Below are 12,500 nucleotides of genomic sequence, written 5' to 3'. Positions count from 1 at the left end.
ACAGCCTTAAAAACAAACAATAAAATCTTTAAAATAATTCTAAACTTTACTGGGAGCCACTAAGCCACTTACTGGGAGTAACTAAAAAGGGTGTGATGTGATCAAACTTCTTGGTCTTAGTTAGAAATCTAGCTGCCATAGTTTGGATGACTTGCAGTTTATTAAGATATGCCTGGTTAATGCCTGAAAGTAATGCATTACAACAGTCCAGCCTGGAAGATATAAAAGTGTGGACCACCTTCTCATAACCATTTAGGGACAGGAAATGTCTTACTTCGGCTATTGTTTTTCAGTTGATAGAATGAAGCACTTACCACAGAATTGACTTGTCTGTCAAATTTAAATTCAGAATCAACGACAGGCTTTTGGTGCTAATGGTGCAAAGTGCTAATGTCTGCACTGGTGGTGGGGGTTGTTTTTGTTAAGCTTCAGGAAGCTGTCACCCATAACTTAATGTCCTCCAGGCAGTGGTTGCAAACCGACATGTACAGACTAAAGAGGAAAATAGATCTGGGTGTCATTGGCATAGCAATGGTAGGAAATCCCATGCTTCTGCCCAAGGGGTAATAACAAGAGAGAGAATAGAAGGGAACCTAAAATTGAACCCTGAGGAACCTCACACAAGAGAAGGCTAGTATTCAAGAGGACACCATGAGTACTGACCACCACGGTCCTATCAGATAAATAAGAGGCAAACCACCCAAGTGCTTTTCCTCTTACCCCAATGCAATGTCTCAGGCAGCACTTTGAGGTCTGCTGTATCGACGGCAGCAGTCAAATCTAAGCCCTTTGAGTCAGCAGATCATTTGTAACTTTTTGGAGTGCAGACTGTGCATTGCACGAAGCCCGGACTGGTACTCATTAAGGATCCTCTTCTCTGTCAAACAGTGTTGTAATTGATTAAAAACAGCCTTCTCAAGTATCTTTGATGACAAAGGAAATTTAGAAATCAGGATCTAGGTTAGGCTTATTCAGCAAAGCTTGCAGCACTGCATGTTTAGAAAAGTTTGGTACAACTCTGGAGACCAATGATTGATTTATGATGTCGAGGACATTTCTACCCACAGCACGAAACCCTTCTTCTAAAAGGAGAGAGGGAATGCCATCTGTAGGGCATGTTGTGGGTTTCATGGGAAACACCAGGTCAGTCAGGCAGGAAGTGACAAGGCATTAAAATGACCCAGAGTGGAGGACACATTACACATGTTGGGACAACCAGCACCCAATACCAGCGCCCAATACCAGCGCCCAATACCAGCACCCAATACCAGCGCCCAATACCAGCGCCCAATACCAGTGCCCAATACCACTGCCCAATACCAGCGCCCAATACCAGCGCCCAATACCACTGCCCAATACCAGCGCCCAATACCAGCACCCAATACCAGCGCCCAATACCAGCGCCCAATACCAGCGCCCAATACCAGTGCCCAATACCAGTGCCCAAAACTGATACTGAAGATCTTATTCCATTAATTAACAAAATAATTTTTAAAATCATCACTGGAGTCTGAAGAGGAAATTACTGTGACACAATTTAAGTAGTAATTTCTAGCTTTTTTAGTAGTTACTAAATAACTAAATGATGATGAGTTACTGGAGCAGTTACGCATGATGTCATAAGACATCTACAACCTTTCCTTTGCCATATTTACCTCAACATGCATGTATTCTCATTAAACCAGGGCTGAAAATGAACTATGGGTCTACACTAGGGATGGGTATCGTTTTTTTCCCCCCGATTCCCGGTGCTTAACCGATATTTTTAAAACGATACTGGTGCCTAAACGGTGCCTGAACCGATACTTTCAAAAAAAGGCTTTTTTATTGCCAAGGCAATTTTTTTTCTTCAAATTGAACAATATATTAACTGTTTAAGGTATACTATAAATATAAATAAATACAAACACTTGGCTTCAAACCTTTTAACTTCAAAATATGAACAATATATTAACTGTTAACAACAGTTTACAGTATACTTAAATAAATATAAATAAATACAAAACACACACACTCTGTACAGACACTACAGCTTCAAACTTCAGTAATTCTTTTGCAGAAATATGAGCATATTTGCCTTCGGAGTCAAAAATGTATTATTTTGTTTGCATTTATTTCATGAAATTTCAACATTTTCTGAATTGTTTATACCTATCTTTTCTATCTTGTTTATACTTAATCTTGTTATTTGAACCCACTGGGTACGTGAATTTGTACTGCCCCTTTAGGAGACTAGGTTTAGGGTTGCTGGCATCTCCGTTTAGTCTTCAGTCTGCGGTTGCTAATCTGCCTTTGACTCTTGCCTTCTCTCCCCCCTTTACACACAATTTTTTTGTTGCATTTGCTCCACGTCGCGTTGTTTGAATCTTTTGGTGTGAAATACAGCCACACTTTTGACCGTTTACCATTTTCTCTGTTAAATTGATGGCTAGCTCTGTTTGTGCTTGCTCTGTGAAATGCTGCCTGCTCTTCGCTGTCATAAGACTGTTGCTATGTAATCACCAATGAGCGTGAGTGACACAGGCCAAAGTTTACATTGGGAGATGGGGCAGTTTTATATGTGCCCCACGAAATCTGCCTAGCAACCTGTAAAGTAATGCTATTACCGTATATGACACAACCCAAAAAAGTATTCATACAGATCGTACTCAGACAGATCTACGCCACTAACGTTACTGCTCGTTAGCTATCGCTAGTTTTGTACTGTTTTGGAACCAGCCTCATTTAGCTGCATGATTTGTTGCTGTTATTTATATCAATCGGCTCAGGCACCGAAAGGAAGCACCGAAATCTGCGTTGCATTTCGGTCCGGGTAGGTACCGGTTGTATTGGAACCGGTGCCATATTGGAACCGGTTTTCGGTACCCAACCCTAGTCTACACTCTCTCTAGGGGGCAATATTATCAAGTACTGGTACACACTGAGTTGAAACATTGTTGGAAGGACAAATAATGGTTATTTACACATTCAGCAAACTCACAGTTACTGGAAAAAAAACACAGTGGGGAGGGTTCACAGGCATTGGCTAGTCAGCATTACATAAACATGTTGATTTAGCAACATTACAGCAAGGACGAAAAATGGACCTTAGACACAGCAAACGATGACAAGGTGGGGAGGGTTCATGGATATCCTTGCTTACACACTTCATACCCACTCTGACCTTCTCATCTCCGGACTGCACTCTCCTCTCTCTGAATCACTTGTTTTTAAACAGTGAGACCATGGGTGCACAGGAGTCTCTTAGTCAGGAGAAGACACTACTCTTAGCACCTCATCTCTTCGGTGCCATCACGCAAAACTACATTAATGTGGGCATTGACGACTCCCTGATGAGATACTCTGGGAAATACTCTACAGCCTGCCTAGAGGCGTACTCATCCAGCCTGCAGGAAGAACTGAAGAGCAAACTCCCAGACTTTATGGAGAAGGGCGGCGATGCCCTGGCAGGATTCAGTGCTGTGCCCCATGCAGTGGGTGTGGGCGCCCTCATTATCTCTATGATCCTACAAGTGGTGTTCATCGCCACAAATGGCTCGCAGAAAAGCAGCGATCCGAGCCCGATGGACATGCTGCGGCGCGTCTTTGCAGAAGAGACGGCCTCGGAGGTCCGTGACCTGATGGAAGAATACCTGAAGCGCTACGAGATGCACCTGCGTGACAGCCGCCGGCTGCTGGCGGACTCGGAGCGGCTGGAGACGCAGCTGAGCTTGCAGCTCACCAGACTGCGCAACTCCATCCTTCTGGACAAGAAGATGAGCTCACGCGCCGTCAAGCACTGGGTCAACGGTGCAGCCTTCCATGCGCAGATGCTCGTCCACATGGCCAGACTCCGGAAGAAGATCGGGGAATCAGGGACTCAGGACTTTGAGAGCACCAAGAGAGCGGGGAAAAGCGCTGTGGACACCTACCACAGAGATGCAATGACAATACTGGAGAGATACAAGGAGTACAAGAGTTCAACCTTTATGTTGAAGTATAGTACTACGGGTTGTTGGTTCACAGATACTGACATCAATTATGAAGCTCTTTTATACTTTACGTATTGTTGGGGATCGGCAGACGCCTACCTGGAGTATATTTTCTCAAATCACAAGCAACTGAGAGAAATTAAAATCTACTTTTCTAATCTTCAGAAGAACCTTGAGGCTCTGGTTAACCAAGAAGGAACCTTCCAAATAAAGCCTTGACGACAGCAACATGACTATGACGAATTAAATGACCACACCACTCAGAATAATTATTCAAATGAATAGAATTCACACAATCAATTTACTTACAATGCGTAGCAAATTATCCTATTTTTAACATTTCCAGTGAGTAACCTGAGATCCTCTTATTTTGTATAATTAAAATGAAAATTTGAATGGTCTGTCTGCTTGCTCTTGTGTAGATCTTGTGCAGAAGTTGATATTACAGAAGCATTTATGTAGTTATACACTTAAGTACAGTCCAAAGAAAGAAATACAATATAAAAAGTTACTGAAGCCAATTGACCTCTGAAGCTCTATAGTGGGTTTATTTTATACTGAAAAAAGTTCTTGAGGTTAGGGTTCAAGGTACAGATTATAATGATAATTGATTATAATCCATGACAATTTTCATTGAATTCAGCAAAATTCTCCTCACATTCTGATAGCTATATATTCAGTTTGTACGCTCAAAAAAACCTCTGGTGTTCCTGCACAGTCTTTGTTCGGTAAATGGGAAAAAAAAATAAAGTGGCTCGGGCCAAGGCATACATTCTTCCAGCCAATCAATAAGCGAGGAATGGAGGGTGTTTTTGATTGGCGGTTCAGCTCAAATATTATGGCGAGCAGCGCTGCGGACACCCACCACAGAGATATTATGGAAAAACTGGAGCGATACAGAGTACACGAGGTCAACGTTTGTGTTAAAGAACAGGTCAAATTTGAGCTCTGTACATCTCAGTGTCTGACACTTTTGTCTGTTTAGTGATACCAACATAAATAACAAACTGAGAATCTAAACTTGAAGTATTGTGAGCTATCGGCAGATGACTACCTGAAGTATATTTTCTCAAATCACAAGCGACTGAAGACTGACCTTGAGGTTCTTGATAAGCAGGAGGGGGGCTTCCAAATAAAGTGGAATGGCAGCAAAATCATAACGCCTATTCACAACGCTACACCTCTAAGAATGAGACATATTCCATGAATTCATTAATCACATAATCACTCTATGACTATGTTTTGCAATGTTATGGGTATATAATTAAATCACTCTCAATTTATCCCGTGTCAGTGTAATGTCATCATTACATCATGTCATCTTTCAAACGCGTATAAAAGAACATTCAGTGTTTATTAATGTGCTATGAAATCCTTATGTAGGCACCTTAAACAAACCCTTAAAGCGTCACCAAGGAGCATAAGCAGCTCTGCGCTGTTGTCCATTTTGTTCTTCTGTGAGATACAACAGACTAGCACCTTGGAACAAACTGATTTTCTAAAAAACTTGTGTGAAGTTACCAAACTCATCTGGTTGCCATGAGTGCACGGCAGTCTCGTTGCCAGGGCATCTAAAGTTTCATTGCAGAGCTTCATTTTGTGTGTGTGTGTGTGTGTGTGTGTATATATGTGATGGAAGGTCTTGGCAAGAAGGGCTCTATTAAGTTCATTATGATTGTGTTTATAGAGGAGCAAAATGAGAGAGACTGAAGAAAAGAGTTTTGCCGTTCCAGCTGCAGCACTGTAAAAATCTCTTGGACGTTCCGTTCAGTTTCTGAAGACATTCATATGGGTTCAGAGTCAATTTCAACAGAGGAGAGGAGAGGAGAGGAGAGGGAGAAAAAAACAAACATTCCTCCCTCCTTCCTCTGCATTTCATTTTGGTCAGAGTGGACCAGGGGAGCCGCATATTTCAACACCCGGACCTCGCGCAAAAAAAAACTGAACCCCGTTATTCGCTGCGGTTGAAAAATCCGACTCCAAATCACGCTGTCCCTCGCCAAAGGCAGCCTGGCATTTGGACCGTATACAACGTCTATGCTTTATTGAAACAAATGACTCTTGAAACAAACCGTAGCAGGTCACTCACACAGTCCAGGGCTTTGAGTAAACATCTCTGTGCTGGAGTTTTCATTATGAGCTCCGGCGAGGTTTGTTTAATCATATTTTGTTTGGAGCAATGCTAAGGTGGTCCGTGTATGTCAGATACGCTGTCATGACCAGCGAGGCCGAGTCCTGGGGTGAGTTCCAGAACAGAGACAGAACGCAGAACACAGAACGCAGAACACAGAACACACACAGGCAAAAAGGCAGGCTATGTTACCAGTTGCTTTTAATATAAAAAGAAACAGTATTTCAGTCATAAATGTTATTATAAGGGTCTAACAAAATGGAAAGGATCCCCACAGAGATGCACCTGTGTCTGTTTACCTCAATAACTAAAGAAACTGCAGAGAATGTAATTTCCATTCAGTGCCTGTAGTTGATTACGGAAGGGAGGCGCTCTCCTTTGAGTGCCCACTCCAGCACCACACGGTAGGCCAATCGACTACAGGCACTGAATGGAGTGCTCCTTCAGAGATCGGAAGGAGAGAGCGCGGTAAAGCACAGACTGTACAAACATTTTCTACAGTTTCTCTCTTCCCTTTAATGAAATGTGCTTCACTGACTGAACGAACTTCTGGGGTCACGAGTTCATGTTCCACAGCACACACAGGCACAAATGCAGTGTCTCTCTCTGACCTCACGTCTGCCACATTTAAATAGTAAACATTTCTATTGTGAAACATTGGCTCAGTGACGTTATTTCTATATTTCAGACATAGAGCACACTGTACGACTGATACAAAACCCTCCCCACATAATCTGATTTAAGACTGTTAACACTAAGTCTGTTTATATTTTATACCTTCATTGACATACTGAAATTATGCAGCGAGAGAGAAAGAGACAGAGATACAAAGAAAGAGAGAGAGAGAGACAGAAAAAGAGAGAGAGAGAGAGAGAGAAGTATTCTAGGATAAGACAACACAGATCTGTATCTTTGTTCTAGTGCAATGAAGGTTTTTGAAACTTGTCTATGTGTGTCTGTCTATTTATGTCTTTCACTGTGTGTAGACAAAAACAGACTCAAGGAAGCTTGAGACATCGAGATAGAGGAGGGAGACAGAGACAAAGAGAGACACACTCAGACACAGTGTGTCCAAAGCACACACACAAAGACCACACACACACACACACACACACACACACACACACACACACACACACACACACACACACACACACACAAAGACCACACACATGTCTTCGGTATGCGCCGACCCAATGAACACAACCGAATCCCTTGTGCGGAGACTGGCTGTCATAGTGTCAAAAATGTGTCAAATTCATGCAAGATCGCTAAAGCGGACATAGAAACTCACGCTTTGTAGTGAAAAACATCCTGAGCTTCACACAGGGAATACACTCTGCAGCAGTTTTAAAATCTCTCCCCCTCTTTATCTCTCTCTCTCTATCTATCTATCTATCTATTCATTTACAGTATCTACCTATCTATCTATCTATCTATCTATCTATCTACGTATCTATCACTATATCTATATATCTATCTATACATCCATATATATATCCATCTATCTATAAAATATTAAATAATATTAAAAAGAAAGTAAAAAGTACATAAAAGTAGTAAATTAAAAGAGAATAGTTAAAAGATAAGTGATATAATTACAAGTAAGGCACTGTAAGAATATAGTGCACATTTTGAGCTCAATCACAGGCACATGAAAAGAAAAATCTTTTTAACCTGAATTTAAAATTTGCTACATTTGGGGTGCACCTAAGATCTTCTGGCAGTTTGTTCCAGTTGCATAACAGCTAAATGCTGCTCCACCCTGTCTCTACTGGTCCATGGATCTAAGAGCCCTACTCATCCACTATCATACATGTATTCAGGGCCTAAACCATTCAGTGATTTATAGACTGGTAGCAGCACTTCAAAGTCTATTCTCTAACTAACTGGCAAGCCGGTGTAAAGATTTTAGAACTGGAGTGACACGTTCTCTTGGTCCTGGATAGAACTCTAGCAGCAGCATTCTGAATGAGCTGCAGCTGTTTAATGGTCTTTCTGGGGCGGACCAGCTAAGAGACCATTACAGTAGTCCACCCTACTGGAAAATAAAAGCTGAAGGGGTTTCCACCTCCTCCTGTCACTGGACCCATCCATCACTGGGTAGCTGCTACACCCGTTTGCAATGTAAACTCTCCTGTCAGGGAGAGAGAGAGAGAGAGAGAGACTGCAGAAGGATTACTGAGCGAGCACTCTGATTTGGCATCTCTGATTTGGCAGTGTGTACTAATGTGATGTCATCTCAGTGAAATGGCAGAGGTGAACATCACTACTGCATTGCAACACAGCATTCATTGTATGTGAACTGCACACGTCATAGACATATGGTGTTGTGACCCTTGAGTTTCATGTTTACACCTTGAACCCGCTGGTGACCTGTTCTTTGTAGATTCCCTTTGAGCATTGTTTGTGGCTACCAGCTTCATTGCCAGGGTTAGCATTTATAGCAGAGTTAGCATTCATGTAGCCAAATCAACATTCAAAAGTCAGATTGTATAAAATACAACAATGATCCACAATGATCCAGATGTTTCTAGAAGCTTTCTTTGCCCATGGACCCACAGGAAATCTGAACAACCCTAATTAGTAACAAACACAGTACAGTACGTCACCAGTTGAGTAGGGATGGAAAGAATGGGATTGGTTGTACCTAGCAACCCTACAGGTTATAACAGAGTCCAACTAGTCTTCTAAAAACCTTGTGAGAGTGTCATTTTGAATCGTTGAATTGACAGCCTTTCGGGAAAAATGCCCTTTAACAGATGGCTGATAAATACGTCTGAGAACAGTGGGTAGATCTTTAATGATGGAAAGGGACACTGCTGAGCTTGCACCACTGTCAACCTCAGACGCAAAGCTCATGAATCTTGTGTAACAAATCCACCCTTGTCACAGCGCTGCCTTGTGTGAGATGATCATGGAGCCTCATGATTGACTTTAAAATACCGCCTCAGGGTACTCGTTCCAACTGGCACCTCAGTTGAGTCACATCTCTTGAAATCTCATCATGTTGCGAATTATGTGCAGTTAGCGCACCCGGCAGCAGCCATCTTGAATTTAAACTAACGATAATAAAAAACAAAATGGCTGAGCGTGGAACTCGTAAAAAAAGGTTGGCTCCCGGAGGGAGAAGCAGTCCTGCTGATTTCTTGACCCTTCCTGACCGTCTGACAGACAGAAAGTAACGATTTCCCCATCAGGCAGACACGTTCGACTCCACCTGGAACCAAACTGGTGGTTTTATATAAAGATGCGTTGCTAGGGGGTGGATGGAAAGCCGAACACTCTCCTACAGGGACAGATCCAAAGGGTTGAAAAAACTTGCTCTTTTTAAGAAGTCGCGCCAAAAAAATTGTACACTTGTTCCTGCTTTGTGTATGTGCAGCCAAGTCAGCTCCGACTCTGACAATACTGGTTCGATCATGTATGAGGTCACGCAACAGATGTGGTTCCTCGAGGAGCCAACCTATTGTGTCTGTCGGAATCTCCTGTGTTGTATTATGACAGAGCTCCTTTTTTTCTCTGTTCAAATGGATGGAAAATTGCACATGATGCTATATAATCTGCACTGGCTTGGACGCCCTCTCGGAAAACATGCAAACTCAGAGGTTTTTGACGCTCAAAACATTTGGCCTAAAACCAGGTGGAATTAGAAAACGAAGAGAACCAGAAAAGCCCACGGGTCCAGGGGCTGTGTTAAGCAAAGAAACAAGAGCTGCGTGCAGCGTGCAGCGTGCAGTTGTGTTGGGTGGGGTCCACGGCGCAGTCAAACACAATACTGGACAAACACGTGGCCAGGCCAAGGGCTAGCGGAGGAGCTGGAGAGTCTCTCTCTGAAGAGTCTCTCTCCGCTACTCATCGAGCTCCACTGGCTGCCAGTAGCTGCTCGCATTAAGTTCAAGTCACTTATGCTTGCCTACAGAGTGCTTACTGGTTCTGCTCCCACCTACCTAAATGCTCTTGTAAGGGCAAATGTTACACCCAGGACGCTGCGCTCGTCTAGTGAGCGTCGTTTGGCACTGCCGTCCGTGCAAGCACGGCAATCCAGACTATTTTCATTTGTAGTTCCACGTTGGTGGAACGAACTGCCTAGTACTACCAGAGCAGGGGCGTCCCTCTCTACCTTCAAGAAGCTTTTGAAGACCCAACTCTTCAGAGAGCACCTCCCCTCCTAACTGGCACCTGACTAGCGCTTAACTTGCACTTCAGCAGTTACATTCCTGCACTTCTTTTTCCTCTTTTCTAGGTTGTTGTTTTTCTAATTCTCATGTAAAGTAGTATTTATTGTTACACCATGCTTTTTTATTGCTCTTAGCTTGACTGTTCTCTCCCTTGTACGTCGCTTTGGACAAAAGCGTCTGCTAAATGACTAAATGTAAATGTAAATGTAAAGAAGCTTGTGTTGCATGCTAATATGCTAATCTCAGCTAGCTGGCAGGGAGCTGAGCACTGGCTAATGATGCTAACGCAGCACACACTCTGGACTCTCTCTCTCTCGACACAGGGCTGTCTTTGCTTTTCACTGTGAAATGTTGGTTTTTTTTGGGGGGGGGGGATGGAAATATGCTCTCTTAAAAAGAAAGTTCTTTTAATCCGTATGAGAGACCTCTTTGTCCAGGAGAGAGAAATTGATTTTGGAGCCAGCGAGAACCAAATGGAGCGGGACAGAACCATAAACGACCACACTTGGCAGAGCTGCCCCTGTCCTGGAACAGGAAGCCTCATATTTTTGGTGGCAGGTGAAAGTTTGAGCTTCCCTGTGGAACCATAAGAAGTTACCATTTTTTGAGGATACACTAGTTCTAGAACTACTACTACTTATACTACTACTACTACTACTACTACTACTACTACTACTACTAATACTAAAACTACTATTTATACTACTACTACTACTACTACTACTTATACTACTACTAATACTAAAACTACTACTATTTATACTACTACTACTACTTGTACTACTACTATTAATAATAATCACATCACAAAAGTTTTATCTAATACATTTTACAGGAAGGGGTCGGAGTAAGGACAAGTATGAAAAGTATTTTTTCAGGGCCTTTTGACATGTGGTTGGGTTGGAGTACAGTATGTCATTGTATCCATTGGAATTTCGCTCTTGGCGTATGCAAAGCATTTTTAATTTTGTAAGTCACCAAACACTTAAGGTTGACTTCAGATGGAAAGCATTCCCAAAATCAACAGTTTCAAAGAAATCCTAATAAAGTTCAGTAGACACCACAGAATGATTTCGATTTTATTTTTCAAAACATTCCACTCTAAAAGGCCGCTCTGTAGAAAGGTGCAGGTCTCGGTTCGACACATTCAGCGTTTTAACGCCTGCTCTGCCATGCAGGACCTTTACGTGGCTTCAGTGAGCAATATAAAACACATCAAACCGCGGGACGCAATCAAAAGTGAAGTCAAGAACTGGCTTTGTGAGCAGCCGCAGGGACAGAAGGTGTCCAGTAACTCCCACAGTCTGCACTAGATAGTGACTTTGTAACTGGCTGTGGGCATGTACTGCTTCAAGGCCACTGGACCAAACAGAGGATTTGTTCTATGCAGCTACTTACTTGTAGCTCATTTAGATAAACAACAATGTAAAACAAGGAGGGTTAGAGTTAGGGCCTAAGGGGAGACTCAATGAAAGAGTGAGAAGTGAAAATGTCTTAAAACTTAAAATTGAAGTTAATGACACTTACAGCCAGACGATTACAGCCTCACTTCATCTAACTTATTTTTTCAGGCTATTCTTGTAGTTCCACAAAGCTTTTGGGAGTTTGTTTGCCATGAGTGCAGCTGTACAGTTGCTATTTTTTTTTTTACTTTTTACTGAACACTGAGCAGTTGTCAAAGCTGTTTAAAATTCCCAAATTTCCAAACGTTTCCAAAAAACGTAGAGGTTACCTGCTCTCTCTCAGCATTGCCAAATGATACAATTGGAGCGTTGAATTGTAAAATGTCATAAGCAATTCACTCCTTAGTATATCAGTTTAGGGCTTCTACTAAGACAATTAGGAATATTGGATTAAGATTCTTTTAAACAGTAAATTACCTGATTTAAATTTGGGTCCCAAATAAAAAGCAGTGACCCCTCGTGTTTAATGTCTGAACTACAGCTAGAGGCTACAGCTACAGCTTAAGCTATACCACTTGCTTTCCTCACTGACTCATCACAATGTGTGTGTGTGTGAGTGTGTGTGTGTGTGTGTGTGTGTGTGTGTGTGTGTGTGTGTGTGTGTGTGTATGTGTGTGTGTGTGTGTGTGTGTGGCAGGGAGTGAAAGAAAGAGAGGTGTGTGTGAACGTATCTATGTGCAGTCACATTCCTATGTGTGTGTGCACGGGTATGCATATGTGTCCAGGGAGTACATAATAGCACTTCAATAGTGTG

The sequence above is a fragment of the Clupea harengus genome, chromosome 26, assembly GCF_900700415.2.
Source record: "Clupea harengus chromosome 26, Ch_v2.0.2, whole genome shotgun sequence".
In the NCBI taxonomy this organism is placed as follows: Eukaryota; Metazoa; Chordata; class Actinopteri; order Clupeiformes; family Clupeidae; genus Clupea; species Clupea harengus.
This window is presented reverse-complemented; position numbering follows the sequence as displayed.